Genomic DNA, 23,800 nt, shown 5'->3' on the forward strand with positions numbered 1-23,800 from the left:
GCCTCTAAAAAAGAGGAGAAATGTGACTGCTGGTATTTGTAGTATACATGTTTTGTGTCTTCTAAGCTGATTTGTTGGGGTTAGCCATGGATAAACCAGCAATCAGGAATCATCTGTGGCCTTTGCGGTCAGGGTATGATTTTCAGCATTCAGCTACCATGGCTAGCATTATGCTAGCTGTCCTCAAATGCTATCAAATGAAGTCTACATTTGAAACCTAATACATTGTTTTCTATTTCTACATGTGTTAAAGGCAGAATAACTTATGTGGGCGTGGAGTGTTTCTAAATTACTTGTTGCATTGCTGTAATTACTAACTAATCACTGGCTTTTAAATAATTAGTACATTTATGTAATTACATAAGTAATAAGTGATATGTCTAACACATGACACTGTATAGCATCACATGGGAAAGGAATTATTATTTTCTCTTTTCTGGGGTGAAAATTAAATCAGAAAAGCAAAAAAAAAGTGAAACCATGTCCTGACAGTACCCTGACATTATCTTAACATTATTCTGACGGCATCCCCACCCTCCGAGATTTGTCATTCATCACCCGAGAGAGGCTGAGGCAGTGAGAGAGAGGGAGAGAGAGAGGGAGAGAGAGAGAAGGGTTGGGAGGATTATCAAAGTCCCCATTCTCCCTCTAATCCACGGTGTTCTACCAGAGAGTGTGGCAACACCAGCACTCAGGCCAAAGCCTAAAGCTTTGTGCCAAAGGTTTGGTTAAAACATAGGCTTGCATTGTGGCTGCTGGCATGCTATAAAACCTTTGGTTTATGTTCACAGGCATAGCTGACAACATGAATGCTTACTTCTCATTTGTGCAGCTCAGCATAGCGCGGAGGGCTTGTAATGAAAATGGAGCCTGTTTACCCTCTTAAAATGGTGCATTAATGTAAACATGCAATCATCGACAAAAAAGATGCTTAAGTTTCGAAGTGAGACAAAAGCAAAGGGCTGACATGGACATATCTGCAGGTAATATAGTTTGTTTATGCCAAGGGGATTACAGTGTGTATGTGAGGGTGTTATTGTCCTTGTGTATGTCCAAAGTAGCGCTGGCCACAGTTGGAGGCTACATTGTGGTCTGGATTTATCTGAGGTTACGTTTACATGATGACGTCTGAACAGAAGACACAAAAGTAGCGTCGCGTCTTCACTTTTTATTCCACGTTTAGACGAGCGTTTTCAGGAGGAAATCTGCTGCATACGGTGACGCTAAAGTGTGTGGAATTGGATTGGGTATGCATGCCAGGCGAGCAGTATGTGGGTTTAAAGATAAAGATGTCAGAGGCACAGAGCTATTAGGGACGAACTGGCAATAAAAATAAGCCATGAACTTTTGACTCTTATCTTCCCACCAAAATAGGGCTGTCCTCCCCCAAAACACACCCTCACAGGTTGTTTCTACAAGCAGCTAATTCCTGACCATAGTAATTAATATAGGAGTAAAGGAGGAAGTCAGACAACTCAATCTCACAAGCAAGGTTGTGTGATAACTCATGAAAAACTTTTGCAGAACATTTAATCTAATCCAAAATAATAATAGCTTTTTGAATCAGCTGATGGTTGCTGTTTTAAACGCATTGGTAATGTTTTATGGGACTGCTCAAGGTTAGGCAACAAAACCACTTGTTTAAGGTTTAAATCACATGGTTAGGCTTAAAACCACTGAACTACTGGATGCTGTTATGTCAGTGACCTAGAACATTAGTAAAGACATTTCAAACAGGACACAAATGTGACACAAACGCTGATTCCCTGGATCAAAGCATCTACCATCAGTGCCATTTACCTCCCCAACTGCCCTTTATGTGTACCAGGTCTTAATGTATCATAAATGGACATGATTTAGTGGGATACCTTCAAAATTTAGTGCATTACTTCTTGTAGGAATACTTATTTAACTGCTAACCATGGCCTGAGTCAGGTGAGGTACGGTAAAGTGTGACAAAGTCCATTTAGTATGGATGGGTCAAACAAACACGACTTCGACCCAGGAGACTGCTGATTATGTGATACTAAGGCTATGTTTACATGATGACGGTCTGAACAGAAGACGCAAAAGCGCCGTGGCGTTTTCGGGAAGAAATCTGCATGTATATGGTGACGCAAAAGTGTGTGGAATTGGGTTGGGTATGCATGCAAGGCAGCATCACTTAAATTGATAAGAGCATCTTTGGGCATGTGGCAGTTTTTGTGCCACGCATTTTCATCAGCTACTCCTTCCACAAAGTTATCCACCATCGATGTGACAGTTTCCCCTGCCACTGGTGACATACCACACCAGCACCCGTGTGGGGTGCTGGTGTGGTATGTCAGCAGTGGCATTTCACATGCCACATGTTAGCCAGGTAGCATGCTACTGCTAGTTTGGTGGGTGCACACACTATACTCCATTTAACATCGTAGCAGGTTTCCTGTGCTATTTCCTTCCACGAGGTTACAGAAGCACAGACAAACAACATTTCCTGAGTAACATACACACAAACACAGTTTTGGGTTACCTTTTTAGTGTTTAAATATTGAAGATAATTGATAATTCTTTTCTCACCACAGCACTTCCTGGTTCTGGTCAGTGGCAAAGGACCTGAGCACGGTGTTTGGCTGGCTTTTGTAGTGCCTGAGTGGAGTGGGAGCCTGCTAGGTCCCTCCCACTGCACCAAACCAACTGATGGGGGTGTTCAAATGTGGTTATAGATTTATTCCTTGTTCTGGATATTATGTAAATGTTTTGATGATTCTTTGATGTGTGTTTAGTAAACGTACAATGACTTTGTATGGGTTCCTGATGAGGAAACAGCCTGTGGGGTTGAATTGAGTATTTAATTGAATCCATTAAAGATGGTGTGGTCCAGTGGGAGGGGCCTAGTCTTTAAATGGTGGGAGAGCTGCACTGCTGGGCAGTAGTGATGGGATAATGATACCTCAAGGAGTGTATTGACACACTGCACAAACTGTGTCGGCACTGTATTGATACTGTGCTGGTCACCCGATAGTGCCTAGTGATGGCTGATCGAGGCTTTGTTGAAGCTTCGACACTTTATACAAAACATGGTTCATTACTCGAAGCTTCAATGACACACAGTGCTCCAGTAGGACATCTAGTGGCCAATAAAATGAAGTGCAACCGAGACGTGTCATTGATTGGTTCATGCATTTGTTTTCAACTACACGACTGAATACAACAACAATGATGTTTTATAAGGCGTCCCGGTGGCTCACACCGGTAGATCGCGTACCCCTAAGGTTGAGTGCTGCGGCGGACACGGGTTCGAATCCAGCTTGAGGTCCCTTTTCACATGGGGCTGGCGCAAATACAGATTATATTATGGAATTTGGCAAATAATGTTTTGGGGTTCATTGGTAAAGAGGTTCATGGGTGGGTGGGGAAAGAGATTGTGCTTGAAAAACAGGGCAGTGACTGTACTTGTGTAACTTGTTATGAATTTTTATTTAGAAACAACAGTTTTTCCACAGTTTTGGGATTCAAGCGGTTTCTTCTTTTCAATACAATTTCCCCAGCCTTGGAAATAACCTGTTCACACGGCACGGATGAGGCTGGGGTGCATAAGAAATGTTTAGCAACTTGATAAAGATTGGGATATACATTTTTGTGGTTTGCCCAGTATGTGAGCAATTCTGAAGTTCTTTCTAGTGGAGGATCAGCGAGGTAGCGGTTCACTTCCACTGTTGGTGATTCGGTGACGTTCGAAGCACTTTGCTGCTTCGAACGTCACGAGTCACGTGACCAAACCACGCCTCGGCACAGTGCTTCGGGACGTTTGCTTCATGAGCTACCGCGCATGTGTCGGAGCTTCAAGCGTCAGCGGACCATCACTAATAGTGCCCCCTGCAGTAGTTATAAAATCATTGCAAATAAAGACATTCCTTGTTTGTGTAAATGCTAAACTGAGTTGGTATGTAAAATAAAGCAAATTTGAGTTACAATTCAGAGTTACAATTTTTAACTTATGTACACAATTTTGTAAACTTAACTGTTAAATCATATGAAATAAAAGACTTGATAAAAGAAGTGATTTGTTTATGCATTTTTATTGAGGAACAATAGTTTTTGTAGTGTCTTTGCTCCGAAGCGATTTCTCCTCTTAGACACCAGTTCCCCTGCCTTAGAAAAGACTCTTTCACAAGGCACAGATGAACTTGGTAAGCACAGAAATTTAAGTGTGAGTTTATGAAGGTGTGGATAGGTTTTCTCATTGTTTTTCCAATATTGCAACAAGTCTTGTTTTCTGGGTATGTTGCCTTCTGCCAGGTAGCGTTGGACTTCTAATATTGAATCTGCCGTCGCATTGGAGGTCTTCTTGTTCCCCTCAACCTCCATGTCGAGGGTTTCCCAGAGATTGTGCCCTAAAAAAAAAAGCTAAAGTTAATAATTAGTTTATATCACATGACAAAGTGCCACAGAAATATTCATACCTGAACTGGGTTCTGATCCATGTGAGGAGCTAGGCTCTTCTTCTGCTGGGTCAGGCTCTTGGCTCCTCATTTCTTCAGCACACTCCAACTTTAGTCTTTTGACTGCTTCAGTTGCCTTAAGTGTACTGACGAATCCAATCGTTTTGAACCTAGGATCCAACAGTGTTGCCAAAGTCATCACGCTGAGTGATTCCATGTTGGAGATGGAATCAGTTAGCCGCTTTCTTAAATTTTCAGCCAGCTGTTGAGTAGCTGTTTTTATCACCGTTGAGGCTTGACGTTGAAGCTCAACGTGGACCATTTTCATCATGGGAATGACCTTTGAACCAGAGACTCTTTTTTCTTCGGACAATTCTCTTGTGGCTTGGTCAAAAGGAGAGAGCACCCTGAGCATCTCCTCAATCGTTTCAACTTCTTCGGCCGTCAGTGGAGTAATGTCAGTTTTTAAAGAGGCCAGTGACACCCAGACTGCCTCCTTTTGTTCAGTTATTCTTTGGAACATTTGGTAGGTGCTGTTCCATCTTGTTGCCACCTCATTAATTAATTTATGGACCGGTGTTCCCAGCTCCTGTTGCATTTGAGTCAACTTCTCTTTAGCAGTCACGATCGATCGAAAAAATGTAACTATTTGACGTGTTTTGCTGCGTATTTCGGTTAGTGTTGGTATTGGATCACATGACTTTCTAACAATTAAATTCATGGCATGCGCGATACAAATGGTATGCCGGAGTTGCAGCATCCGAGCACATGAAATCATGTTTGCTGCTGCATCGGTGACAAGACACCTGACCTTTCCCGCGATGCCCCACTCCTCCATGAGACTCCTTTTAATCATGGCCATGTTTTCTGCCGTGTGTTTTTGCGGAAAATGCTGCACTCCCAGGACTGATGAATGGAGTTCATGGCTGTCTTTGTCCACATAGTGGCAAGTAACAGCTAGATAGGCCTCCATAGTTATGGACGTCCACATATCAGCTGTCAAACTCACAGCAATGGTGCTCTGGAGGTCCTTTTTTGTTTTCTCCTTTTCCTCCTCATATTTCTCGTTCACCAAGTCTTTGATGGTCTGAAAATAACAATACAAATACTCTTACACCAATAAAATATAGTTATATAGTACAAAAACATAACAATCACCTTTCTTAAACATACCTCCCTGCTCGGTAGAACATACGAGGGTATAATAAGCTTCAGCAGCTCCTTGAATCCCTCGTTCTCAACAAAGCTGAGTGGCTGACAGTCTTTGATGATCATGTTGACCACTGCCTCATCCACTGCTTGCTTAGGAACTGCAAGCCAAAAGGAAATATTTTGTTAAAAGCTTATTAAAGGTCTGTAATTTTTAACAAACAATATTAGAGTCACACAAAGCATTTTGATGATAGATAGATAGATAGATAGATAGATAGATAGATAGATAGATAGATAGATAGATAGATAGATAATTAATCTCGAAGAGAAATTCAACAAAAAGATTTGTTCCCTGACTGGGAGTCGAACCCGGGTCGCAGCGATAAGAGTGCCAAATCATAACCACTAGACCACCAGGGAGTAATAGCTTCTTCCAAATCACAATTTTTTGAGAAAATTTCAACATACCTGGGGTACTCTCACGAGTACCTGCCACTTCTTCAGTGCCGCCATGCTGAGCTCTATAATGCCTCAGCATCGATGAAGTGCTCTTATTGATGTAAGATAGCTCTGTAGAACAGAGCCGACACTTCACCTACAATAACATAAAACGTTTATTTATCTGAAAACAATTCAAACCTCTTACCAGAATAGAGTAAAAGCTACGGTGGCGCATTGCGTTCACTTGTCAAAGACGAATGACAATGACACGACATAGGGTGTCTTTATCTCGTTATTACGAGATCAGGATCTCGTAATAACGAGATAAAATGAATAAAGCAACTGTAAGGCTCTTTCACTGACTATCATATGTAACACAGGTGATGTTGCGCCACCCTAAAAAACATATACTATATAATGGAAAAACTAACAATTAACAATGGAGAATTAACAATAACAAAGGAGAAAAAGATTTACCTTGTTTGGCGTCACAAGATCGAAATTATTCCACACCGGAGAAAACTTCCTTGAATGATCCATATTCACGCAACTGCAAAACTCCATCCAACAAACCCACGACATGTTGGTGCAGTTTGTTTCCTTATAAACACACTTTGGTGCGACACATCCAAACGATACAGTTCCTGTATCGGTCACGTGATTCGTTCTTAAAGCAATACACGCACCGATACGGGGTTTCACTCTTGGGCTCTCGGCACAGTGCTGACGCAGCAGTGTCGCTCGTCCCATCACTACTGGGCAGTTAGAGAGGAGCTGTGGTGCTGTGCAGACCCAATGAAGTTGCTGATCAGATAGTTGTACATTTCTTTTTCCTGCTGCGAAATCAAACTATTTCAATTTTGCACCAACTCGACTTTGTCTCGCTACCTGCCATCGACTTTTTCCAGACAGCCTTTCTGCCAAACTACCTTCACTCAGGTCAGAGTGTGACAATCGACTAGATCTCCCAAGTCTCGTCCAAAGCCGTCTAGCTCGCCTCCGACCAATTGGTGCATCCAAAATGTGATGGAGGTAATTCCAGATCCTTCTCTGTTCACTAATACTATCTGTACGTATCCTGTACATTTGGTGGAAAGACTCCTGTAAGTTTATTAGAGCTGCCAGAGCAGCTTGAAGGTCCGACGCATGGAAATAATCCCACATTTGTTTATTTCCCTGTACTGGAGCATGTATGTAACGTAAACGCGTACATGACGTGAACAGATCTGAGCAGAATTTTGTGTCTTGGCAGTGTAGACGGACACGCTACGGCGGAGGGGATTACAGTTTTACACTCTGGAGGGTGGTTTCACATTTTTTTGTTTTTAAGCCCCCAAAAAGAAAACGGGGCCTAAGGCAGCATGCCTATAGATCACCCATATTAAGCACATTTGGATATACATACAGTGCATTAACATCCACATGTCATGACTAGTTTTATCTACTTCTAATCATGCACTGACGCACAACTTGAAGGGTTTCCACATGAGTCACACATGATTCAGCAGACCACCTTGAGGAAGGACAGGTTAAAGCAAAATATGCACTCAAACACACAAAAACAAAATAATGCGAAAAACAGACTTTGACAAGCATTCAAAAAACTAGGTCGACAGCAGTTTTTTTTATATTTTGGCACTTGAATTTTTTTTTTTTTTTTTATCTCTGATGCTCTTTTTGTCTTCCTATTCTCTCTCTCCCTCTCTACTTCACCCTGTCTCCTTCTCTCTCTCTCTTCATCTCACCCGCCTGAAGCTCTGCAGTTAGGAGCCTCAGTGGCAGATTTTGCCTGGCAGTGCTAAGGACACATACGCCTTGAAGGAAAGACAGATGGGTGGGCAATGGAGATAGACGGTGTTTGTTAGGAGCTCAATTTCAGTCCTCCCTCCTTTCCAGTCCTCCGCTGGTACAGTCAAGTACAATGTAATGGGCATATTGTCAAATTACCAGCTCCCTGCTCCCAAAGTATGAAGAAAGAGAGAAGGTAATTTAGCAGTGTTGTTGGTGACTTACAGTAATGTTCTTGGTTCACTGCGAAATGTTGTTTTCATGCTTTCCTTGATAAGAATTGGCCTCATTTCAGTCCTTATTGTCTTTTATACCATGAGTTTGTGAAAATAACAAGACAGAAAGTTCTCCAAAATGTCTGCTTCATACTTGATTGAGCCTTTGGCATCGTTATCTAACCAACATTGACACATTTACCAGATGGGGGCTCGTTCTCAACCGCTAGCTCACTTGGCCCACCTGCTTCCCCTGACTTTGTGACATCACCTTGGTTGCTGAGTCACACACCTGCTCTCCTCAGATTGTTAAACCTTTTGTCTTTGTTGGCAGCCTCAGTTTCTTGCCTTACAGGATGTTTATTAATACATTTTAGTAGTGGTTGGTGTTCTTGCCTCATAGGGCATTATGCACATGATACACACACATAAAACACTGACTTATTTTAAAAGGGGACCTATTTTGCTTAGGTTCAAACTTATAATTTACGAACATATCTTGGATTTCTTCTTTACTTGCTTCTAAAAACACTTTTTCTTATTCTGCCCATGGCTGCGGCCGCGCCTGTCTCTTTAAGCCCCTCTCCCTAAAAGGCCCAGTCTGCCCTGATTGGTCAGCATTGCTCAGCTCTGTATTGTCTGTCAGTCAAGCAAGCCCACAGGGGAGAGCTCTGGTCTTTGAAGCCAATTTTCAAAGTGGCCAAACGGTGGAAATAATAACTTCCAGGTCCATCATGTGATGCCATAGGGCCAAAAATGACTTTTCCCCATAGACTTGCATTGGGAAAGAGATGTCTGTGAAATAACACAAACATTAGAAATGATTTTAAATGAAGGTAACTAAGACCTACATTATATTTGAGATCATGAAAAAGCATAATTAATATAGTTATTTTGAACATGGGATACAGGAAATTATATGAGCTTAATAATAATAACAAGCATATACAGAATAGTACAGATATGATTCATTCTGAACTGTCTTCTTCTTGATCTCACAAAGATCATGCAGTATGAGGCATTTTAATTAGATGTTTGCATAATCAAATTAGAAATGGGAATTGTCCACATGAACACTACACAACTGACTGATAGTCTTATTTATCCATGTGTAAAGAAGATTTCCTCCTCCATTTGTCTGCTGCATACACATTTGTAATGTAATCTGTACTCAACAAAGTGCGAGGAAGCATTTCAAGCATAATTAGGTATCTTTCATTGCTTTTCCAACGCACCAAGAACTCACATAGTGAGATCACAAGCTTGCGTGTCACTATCTTGTTTGCATTGTATCAGGATAATTAAGAGATGTTTGCATGCTATGGTGCAGATGTAGAGGTCGAGACTTATGCTCACAAAATTATTCGTCGGAAATGAGAAACTCGAGTGTAGAAATAAAAATAATTGTATGATTTCTTTATATTCATGTAGGCACATTGTACCCGACAAAAGCAACGCTGAGAATTACACCGGCCCATGACCACTGCACCCGTCAACAGGGAATTGTTAGTTATATAACAGCAGACCGGCCTGAAGCACACCGGTGTCCATTTTAGATTTGAGTTGATCATACATGGTGCTGTTTCCTCCCCTCTAATTACTTCCTCGTTTCTTCCTCATACTCTCCTTCTATTCCGTGCTGTGAGGAAGACACATATGTTTGCAGGAGACTCGCTTGTGTAGCTCAGTGTGAGACTGCTGAAGTGAGCAGTATGTGGGTTTAAAGATAAAGATGTCAGAGGCACAGAGCTATTAGGGACGGACTGGCAATAAAAATAAGCCATGAACTTTTGACTCTGATCTTCCCACCAAAATAGGGCTGTCCTCCCCCAAAACGCACCCTCACAGGTTGTTTCTACAAGCACCTAATTCCTGACCATAGTAATTAATATAGGAGCAAAGGAGGAAGTCAGACAACTCATTCTCACAAGTAAGTTTGTGTGACAACTCATGAAAAACTTTTGCAGAACATTTAATTTTGTTCAAAGTAATAGAAGCTTTTTGAATCAGCTGATGGTTGCTGATTTAAACACATTGGTAATGTTTTATGGGACTGCTCAAGGTTAGGCAACAAAACCACTTGTTTAAGGTTTAAATCACATTGTTAGGCTTAAAACCACTGAACTACTGGACGCTGTTACGTCAGTGACATAGAACATTAGTAAAGAAATTTCAAAATGGACTACCTACAAAATGTAGTGCATTACTTTTTGTAGGAATACTTACTTAACCCTCTGGAGTCTGTGTGATCAAATCACATGACTTCTTCATGATGTCACAAATTCAGAACAAAGTCGCATGTTTCCTGCCCTCAGCTTCCCTCTCAAGTACTGACTTTAAACTCCATGACAGTTTTTGTTTGAAGATGATGGGCCGAGTAAGGAGATTAAGGGAAAATATATTTACTAAAAAAATATAGAACTAGAGGTTATCCTCATTTTACCTCTTATTTGTTAGATTTGGAACCATGATTTGAAATCTAATTTTATGTTTTTTAGGGGAGATTTTTATTGGGTTCAAAATGTTAATCCAGTGAGTCAAAGTGAAAAAAATAATGATCAGGTCATAGTCACAGTCAAAGTGAGATTGTGCTGATTTGTAACCAGCATTTAAAATTCTTCTTTGAGCATGATTGTGTTTTGAAATTAAAAAAAACATTATTTTCAAAATCTGATTTTTAAAAAAAACAAACAAACAAACAATCAGGTCATACCGAGGAGATTCTGCTGAAAAAAATGACACCAACGAAGCATTGTGATCATTTTTGTTCTGCCATTTATACAGGCAGAATTCAAAGTATACAAAAAGAGACTCCAAAGGGTTAACTGCTCACAATAGCCAGAGTCAGGTGAGGTACTGTAAAGAGCGACAAAGTCCGCATAGGTCAAACAAACACAGGACTTCGACCCAGGAGACTTCTGGTTATGTGAAACCAAAAGTCAATGATAACTATATCATGTAATACATGTAATTTGTAATTACATATGAAAGTGAAGAGACGTGAAAAATTTTAACCAAAAACATGATATTTTACCAAGTCGTCCTGTTGCCTAAACCTAACCTAAGATGTGTTGATATCCTGCCACCAGTAATAGTGCTACTTTTAGAAAACACTCCTTTTTTTGTTTAGAGGATAGGAACAAACAGTCTTTGTGGTCATATGGATGAGAAAGCTTATTGACCAAAACACACCTGGAGATACATCACTACCAATATAGTCCATGTCACATGACACAAAATTAAACATTAAGTAGTAAACAATGGTTTGATTTATGAAATTATTCACATAATACCTATAATATTTTATATTTAAAATGTTAGATTAAAAGAAAAAAAAATCAGAGAAAAGCCAGAATTTGGGTGGAATTGTGGATGGAGATTGTATAATAGGGACTGTAACTCAGCTGGGTGAGTTGGAGATGATGGTTAATGGGTTAGTTGAACCCCAGTTGAGCAATGAGCATAATCCTTTTTTATAACACACCCTTGACATTGATCGTCCATTAAAACACTGGACATGTAGACAAACTGTTCAAACAATTTCACAGTCACTTGTCTTTTTGCCTTTGACAGGCTGAATATTTCTACCAATCACTCCTCGAGCCACAATAGTTGTGACAGTCATGCAAAGTACAAGACTGAATATTTTACTGTAAATAATGCCTTGATTGGTTGACTCTGACCTTTATTTCCTCTTTAATTGCTGCTCTGAGCTGTAGTTCGGATTGCTGTTCAGACTACTGTCACTTTCTCCATTCTGCAAATCTTTGACATATAATCACACAGTCACAGAAAGTGCTTAATGTCAGTTGGTCTTGACACAAAGGCTGTCAGACTAATGAGGTGTGCATATGTGTGCCCATAGTTTATATTTCACTGCACATTGCACAAAAACCCAATCTGCAGCCTCACCTTCACTCTTTGTGATCTGTCTTATCACTTTTGATCTACCTGTAAAGACTCGCCTCTTTCCCCTTTGCTTTTAGTTTTATTTAGTGTTTATTTGATATGGACATTAGCCTGGGTATACCCATACTGCCTTGGGCACTCGATTTCATTTCGAACTGCGAAAGGGTCTGGAAACCACGGCTGTTTCTTAGCCCTGTTTTAGGGATCCAATCACAGAACGGGGAGGGACGGCAAGACGCTGACACGTACTACTCGATCGAGTTTTGTAGTTTTCTTACGGATCCAACATGGCTGCAGCAGACGCGAAACTCTCTTTGGATCTAGCTGTAGACGCCGTTTTAAATGGTTTAGAGCGAAAGTTGATTTTAAAAGAAGAACAACGTTTGGCTTTAAACTCCTTTATCACCACCAAATAGGATGTTTTAGCCTTGCTCCCGACAGGATTTGGCCAAAGCCTAATCTACCAACTAGCCCGGCTGCCGCTCGCTGCTGTAACGCCGGTGATCTCGCTACGAGCCGGGGGACAGTGGAGCCGCCCAGAGACCTGCACCAGCTCGTCTATTGCCCATAAAATCAGTGGATGTGTCTGGCTGAATGACATGAGCGGGAATAAGGCGTGAAAATAAATAATCTTGCAGAAAGCGAGAACTGGAGAAGCAAAGCAGCAAGCAACACTCTCTCACAGACACACACACACACACACACACACACACACACCAACACTCCCAGTAGACTGTGAGCAGCCAGAGTCAGAACATGCTGCAGAAAAACGTTGCAGAAGCAGAAATCAGCATTTTAGTCTCAAAGTATCGATGGACTAGTCTGGCTATGTAAACATTAATTTCTGTCGCTCTACATACGTCATCTGGTATAACTGATACGATTGGCTAAGAGCTACATACAGACGCTTTTGATAGACATTCGTAGCGCCCAATAAACGGCTCTGGAGGATCGTAAACCACGCCTCGTCTATGGAGAAATGAATGGCTGGTTTCCAGACTAATCTCATTTGTGATTAGTCTGGCGTTACCCAGGCTATATGGACATAGCAATTACATTGGACAGACCAGGTGCATTGTTTAAGTATTTTAGCACAAGTATTAAGTCGCAACACTTGTCCATAGGCAGTTTTTGAAAAGATAGGGAAATTAAAACTACAAGAATGGAAAAAGGAAGGACCAGACAAATATAGGAAAAAAACAATGGGAAAAAAGTCAAAGAAGAACAAGCCATTTTCAATAAGGAACATAAAAAGGCAAAAGAGCAATACTTTATCTTTCTTCTTACATTTACTTGCATTTTCTCTCTTGTTTCTCTCTCCTTCTTCCCCCACTCCTCTTGTGTCCTTTCCTTATGTTTTGTTAATACCATTCACCTTGATGAAATGCCGTAATTAAAAAGTATGAAAACCCAAAGACACAGCCACCCACACGCCTGAAATTCTGTAACACATTTGCGTAACCCACCCCTGGACCCATAAGAAGTTGTGTAGGCTATAAAAATGCTGACTACCTAGCTATGAGTAAGCCTTCTGTTTGTAAACGTGTGTATTATGTGTGTGAGTCTACAGCTGAACAGAGAAAAAGGGACTGATTCAGCCCTCTCATTGTGTCAGCAGCTGCTTCTCTTTGATGTAATTATGAGTGGGTGAGGAAGATTTAGAAGGAGAGAGACAATGAACCATCCACAAGAAAGTGGGAAATAAAAAGAAAGAATATCAGCAGTCTATGTGAACTGTTGCACAGGTGTCACCTCAGAAGAATGCAAGCCATATTAACCATAGCTCCGTGTTGTGTCTGACTTAAGTTGTATAAGTGATGGTAAAGTTTTTTCAGCTACTCTTGATATGGATGTTTTTGTGCCTGCAGATTTTAGCTATTATAAATTCACACTGGAAGCTGAGAGTCAGACATGGTGCCTGTCACGCTACTTCATTGCCTGCTGAAGGAGCAACACATAATGATAAAGTGCAAGTCTAGGGCCATCAACTACATAACTGTGAGAAAAAGACCACAAATATAAAGCCTGTTGAACAGAATGAACAACATAACAGGTACTGAACTTGCTTTGAAAGCCAGGGGCCAGTTAATAAACAAAAATGAAAAATATTTATCTGACAAAGTGAACGTTAAAAGACCCACATGCACAAATTATTTTGTGTTTAAACAGATTTATTTCTTTGCCTTATTACATTTGTACTAACTTATTACAATATTGAAAGTTGAAGATTTTCACTTCTCCACAAACGTAATAAGTCCCTGCAAATGTAATAGTTATTACATTTGTGGGAAATCTCGTGTTACGTTTGTAGTCGGCAGCGACTATTACGTTTGTGGAAAATGTATAACGTTTGTGGGATTATTGCATTAAAAGCTGCAGATTTTTATTTCGTTTATGGTTTATTACGTTTGTGGGCATTATTACATTCGCAGGCGTTACATGGTCTGTGGGGATTGACTCGCTTTTGTAGCCAGCCTCAAGTAGCCAGTTGAGAAATTGCATTTTCCTCTTCCGCAATGGCTTCAATTTTCAGCCGGCTGACGATATCACAAGTCGAAACATTCTAGAATGATGAAAGAGGCTCCAGCTATGTTTAATGTTAATAAAAACTATATTCACCGTCTGGAGTCCATCTATTTATTGAAAATACACGTTTTATTTACAGTAATAACTTTATTTATATATGATATGTAGACAAGCTGAGAAAGCCAGTTAAAGTTCAATCATAGGAGCTTTCACAGTGTGCCATTTATGTTTCTAGAACATTTTTAAAATGTGAATTTTCTTTCTACAATGAAAACTATTACTATTTTTAATTTACATGTAAATAGACTGTTTTGTTGTTTTATTATTTATTATTTTTTCTGCTGTTTTTGTGTGTGTAAATGGTAAAAAAAAAAAAAAAAAAGGTACATTTTGTACCATAGAAACCTGTGTCTTTTGTTTGTATTTTGGGTTCCTGGCAGCTTTATACTAATTAAAATAAAATGAAAAATCTGACTGATAGCCAAGTTTGTGTCGAAAAAAAGGAGCCATGCATGTGATGTAAGGACAGACCGAAAGATTATTGCATTAAAAGCTGCAGATTTTTATTACGTTTTGTGATTTATTACGTTTGTGGGCATTATTACATTCGTGGCCTTTACAGACCCCCATGTTAAAATGCCCAACTTTACAGCAGAAAGCCTGGTACAAAAAACTGTTTTGGTGTCAATAGCTGCTCATTGAGCTCCACTGGCTACCTGTTGCAGCTGGCATCAAATTCAAATCTCTAATGCTTGCCTACCTACCTGAACGCCCTGATTCAGACATATGCTACCTCACGACCGTTGCGCTCTTCCAATGAACGGCGCCTGGCTCTGCCCCCTGTTGGTCCAAGGCAATCCAGACTCTTTGCATTTCTTGTTCCCCGCTGCTGGAACACACTACCAGTTCCAACCAGAGCAGGGGCGTTCCTCTCTACCTTTAAAAAGCTCCTGAAGACCCAGCTCTTCAGAGAGCATCTTCTCTCCTAGCACCACACGATAATTCTACTCCTTAAAGAATTGTCACTAGCACTTATTGATGCACTAATAGCTCTTATTGCACTATACCTTGATTGTTTGTTTTTATTCTTCCTGTAAGTCGCTTTGGATAAAAGCGTCTGCTAAATGACTAAATGTAAATGTAAATGTAGCTAATTTCCTAATTCATGACTGTGAGGGGCTTAATTTATGTTAAGGCTCAGAGTCATGTGTAATTAAGGGCGCAGCCGCATTGAGTGACAGCCGGCTGCCCTCACAGGTGGCTGGCTGCTTTTTGGATTAGGAGGTCAGTCAGCCACTGCCAAAACAGCGACAGCCAGGGCAACTGGAGCCACCCGCTCTTACCTTAGTTTTGGCTCTTTGGGAACCTTACTGTGACATCATGGCGACTACAGTCTATAAATGGTGCCTCATAAAAGCAGCCTTGCATACAGCAGTTGTTGTTGAGCAAATTAATAAAATAACACAGGGGTTTAGGATTGGTATGAGGTCACAGCATCCCTACACATGTGAGCTGTATGCAGGGGCCTTTTAGAATTTGAGAACATTCAGGGTTTTTTCCAGACCTCTATTGGAGGGTTCTCCCCTGGCACTTTAAAAAAAAAATTAAACAAGCTTTATTTCTGTTGTGCACTCTGGCACCTTCTCTTTATTCAAAGTACAAAAAAACCCCTCCATTATGAAGATATTTATTTTCACTGAGAGCTAGAAAAAAAGGTTGGTATCACTGACAACAATATAATAATGATAATAATAATAATGATAATGATAATGATAACAATGATAATGATAACAATAATAATAATAATAATAATAATAATAATAATAATAAATACATTGTAAAAGCTCAAAGACGCTTAACAGGGAATAAATAAATAAGAGGGGAAAAATATGGTAACACTTTACAATAACATCTAAGTAATGTTTATAGATGGTTTATAAACCAATTATTGACCATTTACAAAGTGCTGAACATATTTAATCGTCAACTGTTTTAAACCAATTTCTTCAAGGTATATGAATGAACATACTTGGTGTTCAAAATGTTATGAGTGCAAAACCATTACATTAACTATTAAACTAATAATTATAATGTCATTGTTTGTTAATGGCAAAGTAACTATCAACTGACATTAATATACCATCTATTTGGCATTCATAGATAATAGTTCAACATTAATACATTTTCTGTGTACCATCTATAAATGATGGTTATTGTAAAAAAATTGTCCTGCCTGGTGACTAGAGGCGAGGCCATGTGGTCATAAAATGAAATGGAGTCATATGGAGTGTCCAAAGTAAAAAGGTTTTATTCTCTTGAGTGCATAAATTAGCTCACTAAAGTTTTGGCAGATTCAGCACAGATATTCTGTGCACAGCTGGAAATTGCTGCCTTGACATTAAAGGTCAGAGGGTTCTCCCAAAAAATGTTAGAATTCCTCCTCTAGGGAGCGTCAATATCCACAGCAAATTGAATAGAAATCTGGCCATTAGATTTCAACATCTTGGGTAGAAAGATGACAGTTTGACCTGAGGGTTTCCCCAGAGGTAAACTCTGAGTTTCTAAAATGGAAATGGTTCAAGCGTGCAGTACATTTGGGCAATGTTTATTCAGAGCTCAACTGACAGCCCTAGTATGGTCCTTTATGATTTCCCCAGGAAATACATTTCTGCCCCTGCTATGGAAACACTGGTTAGCCTTAAGATATACTTAAAAGAATAACATGGATATAAAACCAACATTCTCGAATATTAGACAGCATTTTTGAGGAATAAGATGAGATTGCATTTATTTTATTTTATAATACTTTTATAGTCAGTCTAAATATAAACAAATAATGTGAACACCACAAACAAGTAGGCCTCAAGTGTGCTCCAATTTTTACCAGCGCTTTGATTCTTGCAAAGCTTATTTTGCTTAGCAAAGATACAACAGTGGAACAAGCACATGATCAAACAGGCCTGGTACGCTGGGTCTTATTTTGTCTTGAATTTCTTTGCTTTCTTGTTGTTGTGAGAGGACACTGGGGAGACTAATCTGTTTCAGCTTGAAACAGTGTGTGTTTGTGTCTACAATTTAAGCGCATGTGTTTGTTTGATTGTCTGCGGGGTGCATGTAGAACATGCTGTGTGTGAGCTTGTGCCACTTATTTTATATTTCTCTCACATGCATTTACCTACTTATTGTGCTGAGTCATGATCAAATGTAATGCAGCGCTCTTTCTCCATTTAACTTGTAAGGGAGGAGCAGGATCAGCCCAGTATTACAGCTGAAAATGAGATGTCACGCTCAGCTCACTTTGGGGCAGCCGGCCAGAGTCTCCCTAACTGATTTAGGCTGTCTGTGTGGGTATGTTTGGGTTTGTGTATGTGTGTGTGTGTGTGTGTGTGTGTGTGTGTGTGTGTGTGTGTGTGTGTGTGTGTCAGGGAGAGGGTGAAAGTGCTGCAAGGAGAGAGACAGAGAGAGAGAGAGAGAGAAAGAGAGAGAGAGACACAGAGGGAGAGAGGGAGAGAGAGAGGGGGAGAGGGAGAAAGAGAAAGAGAGAGAGAAAGAGAGGGAGAGGGAGAAAGAGAGAGAGATGGAGAAAGAGAGAGACAGAGGGAGAAAGAGAGAGAGAGAAAGAGAGGGAGAAAGAGAGAGGGAGAGGGAGAAAGAGAGAGAGATGGAGAAAGGGAGAAAGAGAGAGATAAAGAGGGAGAAAGAGAGAGAGGGAGAGAAAGAGAGGGAGAGGGAGGGAGAAAGAGAGGGAGAGGCAGAGAGGGAAAAGAAGAGAGAACAGTAGAGAGAAAAAGGAGCCATGTATGTCAGCTTCTCTGACAGTTATTTGCACAAATGATTCATAGACAGGCAGTGTGTTGTGTCCTGACGGCTTGAGGTGTGATGTGACAGGTGTCCTGCTGAGACTGCAACAGGAAGATAGGTAGCATCTCATTATATATAGTAGCACTTACAGAGCCAGCCATCTGTCACCTTGTCCCCTTCTGATGCATCATCAGCCATTATTGTCATCATTATTGTTATCCTGCTTGTCTGCCCTGGTAATGTTAATTTAAGTGAACCACTGCAGCTGGAATAAAGTGAGAGAAACTGAGGGGGATAGAAAGAGAGATAGAAAAAGAATGAGAACATGGAGAGACAGCAGGGCCGGTTTTAGTGGTTTTAGCAGGGTTTTAGTGGCCCTAAACCAGAGCAGCCAACATATTGACACACGGCTCATAACTGAATGAACACATGTGATAAAAATGGACTGATTAGTTAATAACTCTTCATCGTATTTTAGAACAATGTATCTTAAAAATACATTAAACATTTGAGAAGTTAAAATTATAAATAATAAAGCCAACGTATTTAAACAATAAAAAATAAAATAGCAGGACTTTATGGAAAGACACCAAAGAATGAACATCAATTAAAAACAAACATGTTTTGCAAAATTGTTTATAGTAAAAGTGCAAAATCAGAACTGCTTTTAAGGTGTGAACTTTGTTGTTGATTTTAAATTGTTTGTTTTATCGTTTTATCCATTTTAACTGTTTTAACTGTAAAGCGTCTTTGTGTACCCTGAAAAGCGCTCTATAAATAAAATGTATTATTATTATTATTATTATTATTATTAGTAATAAAAATAAAATATGTATAATTAAGTAAACACTACAAAATTGTTAACTGTTGTACAGATGAGGTGTACTAAGGAATCATTAACATTTGTCATTTCTCTGTTGTACATTACCAGTTCTCATGAATCTCATTGTCCAAAAACAAGTCCAAATTGTAGTTGAAAAGAAAGATAACTCTTATTCAAGGCTACACAAATACAAAACAAATAATAAAATTAGTTATTCACAAGCAAAATGATTCAACCAAAATACCTCCTCAAAAAGATTAAATACATAAAACATACAGTTTAAATTTGCAGTGTTCTACAATACGACTTACCGCAAAGCTCTCTGTGAGCTATTTGCTTTTAATTTGCAGTTTCCCTATTGAAGTCATAGACTGTATATAAATAATGCACATAGTCACCGTTACGTCACCCATTGGTTTGTGCCCCGTTGGAAGCATCGAGATCAGCATTTCACTCGTCGCCATCTTGCGTCTCCATCTTGTTTCCGATACGGGAAGCAGACCATATCTGGACTGTGGAGGAGCGAGAGGGATCTGATCACTGACTACAGCCTCTCTATACCTCAACCTGTCTGAGAGAAGTCGCTGCTAATTAATGTTAGCATTAACTGGAGCATTAACTGGGATGTTAATGTTGGCTAGCAAAAAACAAAAACAAAAATGTTTGTTACTGACCTCAGGAAACTGACCAGCGACTCCTTGGAGTGTCTGTTAGTCCAAGCAAAGGTTGAACAAGACATTTTTACTGAACAAAATGTCATTAAGTGAAAATACAGTGAAATGGTCAAAGTTATGAGACCAAACTGCTAAACGTCCTTTTTTATAACTATATAACGTTAAATATAACTTTATTGACACGTTGCCGTGGATACGCATTTTTCTGCTTCTCTCCTGATGACGGCTCGCCTTGTTAGTGACCATTATTAGAACTATTAACATCAAATTGTCTTGAAGAAGATTTTTTACTAGTGATTGCGACCATAGTGTTGTCCTAAAAAAAATTCTGAGGTAATTAATTAAGTGAGACATTTTCTCATTTTACACTGAAATGAATGGACAGAAATGTTTTTGCAGCCAAACTTAGCGCACCCTGCTGGAATTTTCGGTAGAAAAGGCACTTCCTGGTTTGCCTCCCTGCTCAGACCCGGAGGTTGCCTCCTGATTGAAGCTCTGTACTGTGTCTACCACAATGCTGACTGCAACGCTATTTGCCTATGGGAATTCATATATGTCTCCCGCCACAAAGCTAGCTGGAGCAGGAACAGCCTGTCTATCCAATCACAATGCTAGCAGGAGATGTTTAGTGACAAAACAATATTTATATAACAGGCATAACTCACCACTGATTGCAGAGGATTAAAGAAAACCACCTGTTGAAGCCCCGGGTGTTCAGTTATGTTCGAAAAACGAGTGAGTCATTCTTCGCAATTTACAAAGTGTGATGAGGTAGCAACAAAGAAAGAAGTCCCATGTAGCATTTGTTGCCATTAACAACCGCTGAGAGTGTTTATGCCCTGTGAGACAGCTTTGAATAGATAGATAGACGGACGGACGGACAGATAGACAGCAGTATTATTTCTCATGCATGTTTTTAGTCCATTGTGCATTTCTTTACGGTCGCGATGCAGGAGATAAAATCAGCATGCTTCTGAAAATTCTCTTTCTGTTCTTCTTTTCTCACCTTTTTCTCTGTCTGACTGCACTCTCGAGTCTCTTCATCTACATTGCCACCCCCCTGCCTTTCCTGTTTCTTTTGAAACCCTTTAGCGCTCACTGATGCATTATTTACAGTTATTTTTCTATATGTCCCTATTAAAAATAGATATTTTTCACCAGGAGGTGAGACTAAATCTAACACATTTAAGCAACAGTAATGTTATTATTAGCATGATTGCCATTTATATCAAACTACAACACTATATATACACTACAGGCCAAAAGTTTAGAAGAAATTTGTACAAAAAAAGATCATAGTTTCACAGCTATACTTTGCAACAAAATAAACATGATTGTTTTATAAAGAGTCACTTATTAGAACACGTTTTTACTACTCTTAATTATCAGGTCTTTGAGTTTTTATGGCTTAGACTTTATGTATCCTTCTTTCCTTAATGTATAAATCTGAACTCTTGTTTCTTTTGTCAGAGATATGAACACAGTTGAGATTTATTGGGATTTTTGTATCCAAACTCTCAAAAGCCAAAGAGCTAAAGCGAAATAATGCAAGCTTAACATTTATTCAGCAGTGGTCTGGTAACATCAATGTATACCTAAAGGTAAATTGAGGAGTTCAATTCAATAAAGGTCAATTATGATCATGCAGTAAACACATCCAAAAATCCAAAGAATACTGGTTTTTAAGAAAGCCATTGTGAACAGAAAATTTAAGTTGCTTCCAAACTTTTGGCCTGTAGTGTATATATAATTCCATTTACTCGAATGTTCTTTTTGTCACTGTACAACTTTTAATTGTAAGTCAACAGACATTAAAAAAGAATGCAAGAATGTTTTGAAATGGGGAATACCCAGTTATTTTCAATTATTTCCACTAACCCCTGTGTTTTTCTTAATTTCAGCCTCAGGCCCAGTTTGATCTCTTGGCAGTACCACTGAGGATCTGTAGAAGGAACAAGAAGAGCAAAAGAACTGACTCATTTTGGTTCAAAACTCAACTACCTGCCAACTTTGGGAGCAGCTTCCATCACCTGGAAGTTTCCATAAAGGACACACAACAGAGAAAAGGAGCATTGTCGTGTCTGAACAAGGACAGCTGAAGAGTGAAAGGAGGCAAAGACAAGAAACAGGTTAGAGAAGTTAAATAAAGAGTCATTTCTGTCCCATTGTGTATTAAGAAAAGTTTCCTCATCCTTGAACACAGACTCCTTTGTGTGACTGATAGCTTGTAATGTGTTTCTTTAAGTCAGTGGTTCCCAACCTTTTTTTTTGAAGGACCCACATTTTTAACATTGTAAACTTTGGCGACCCCCCCCATTGTCCATTGCTTCTATGAAGCTGAACTCAATGTGACTGTCATCGTACCCTCTCTTTTCTTTTGGAGATATTCAGCATTTTCGTCTCCCTGACGCTTTTTCCATTAGCTCTGTGTTTCTGTTGTTCGGCGAGGTTACCGCTAGGTGAGGTTACCTCTAGGTGAGGTTACCACTAGGTGAGGTTACTGCTAGGTGAGGTTACCGCTGGGTGAGGTTACCTGTGTATACTGCAGGAGGGATGTTACACATGTCCTTATTCTCGCGATATAGCTTTTATTTAAAAACTTTTCTATCGTGATTTTTCTATTTAAATAAATGAATAAATGTTTTATGTCGCCCTTATTTAGTTGTTTTTGTCCCACTAATGAATTAAATGCTGACTCATCTATATTTAACACATTAGATTTATTACATTCCTTAAAATCAAGACGGCTTCTCGACCCCCTGTGGATCTTTGTGGCCCCCTGGGGGGGGTCGGGCCCCCCCTGTTGGGAATCACTGTTTTAAGTCATTCACAAAGGGAATGAGGATATACCCAGCACATATACACAAAGCACATAGCAGTGATGATGTAATCTTACACTAACATAAACCTCATTGTTAGACACATGCGCTGCTTTACAGTACAATGAATGTCCTTGCGAGTGTGTCTTGTACATTGCATCAGTGTATGTGCATCGTGCGAATGTGTGTGAAGCTTTTGGCACACAGTTTAACGCTGTGGTGAAAGCATTAGTTACTGTCTTCACAGGTATATATTATGCCATCACCCCTGCTTTTATTGCACATATTTTATTGGCAACACTGTCATTAGTGCTGACAGAACTTCACTTACCACAGCTATTATATTCTGTCTGTGTGTGCATATGTGAGTGTGCTGTGTGTGTGTATGTATGTGTGTCAGCCAGAGATAAAGTAAAAGAAGTAATTGTTGTAATTATTTCGTCTCCGTTCTCCTCCCGCCTACTGTGCTAGCGTTGAGGGAAATCTTGCTCCTCTTAGAAGAGCGTAATGCAGAGTGAATTCAACTGCCACCTTCATGTTAATTATGTGCTGATCATTAGGCATTATTAATATTATTGTCAGGAGCAGACTCAGTGTGACAGACAATGGCATTAAGAAAATGGATGTGAGTGTGAGCAGTGGTGTGGATGCACTATACCTTAAATAGTTTAATCCACACCAAACCATTTATAATATACACAGAATTTACATTTTTAGGTCATCGATTGGCCGGGGCTCCACCACTGAGGAACTGGAAAATCAAAGACAAATTATAATTTTCTTTCTTTTTTTGTCAAAATAGATTTTATTGATTTAAAACATAAATAACTCATAAGTGCTCTCTATATTCACAAAGATAACCAGAATGACTTCAAGTACCTCACAACTGACCTCACTCCAAAAAATAAGTTAATACATAAATAAAATAAAAATAAATAAATTAAAAAAATGTAAGTGAGGCAGCAATAAAAGAAAAGGGAGAAAAGAGAAGAAAAAAAATTAGTGATCAAGGCAAAGTGGCTTTGCTATAACAGTACAACATTTGGTATTATAATCATAAATAATAAATCTACAGCTGTGGCTCAGTTGGTCGTTTTCTGATCGGAAAGTTGGTGGTTTGATCCCTGACCATGGCAGCCTACATGTCGAAGTATCCTTGAGCAAGATACTGAAACCCAAATTGCTCCCGATGCTGTGTTCATCGGTGTGTGAATGAATTCCCAATGGT

General features: G+C 39.6%; 1 protein-coding gene across 1 annotated transcript in view; it reads left to right on the forward strand.

Moving 5' to 3' along the window:
- Positions 1-23,800, forward strand: part of LOC131984020 (protein phosphatase 1 regulatory subunit 29) — a 144,283-nt gene that overhangs the window by 24,789 nt on the left and 95,694 nt on the right. Inside the window, exon 2 of the mRNA XM_059348880.1 lies at positions 21,655-21,882. The gene's annotated coding sequence lies outside the window, so the exon portion shown is untranslated. The remainder of the gene's footprint in view (positions 1-21,654; positions 21,883-23,800) is intronic.

This window comes from Centropristis striata, chromosome 13, assembly GCF_030273125.1.
Source record: "Centropristis striata isolate RG_2023a ecotype Rhode Island chromosome 13, C.striata_1.0, whole genome shotgun sequence".
Lineage (NCBI taxonomy): Eukaryota > Metazoa > Chordata > Actinopteri > Perciformes > Serranidae > Centropristis > Centropristis striata.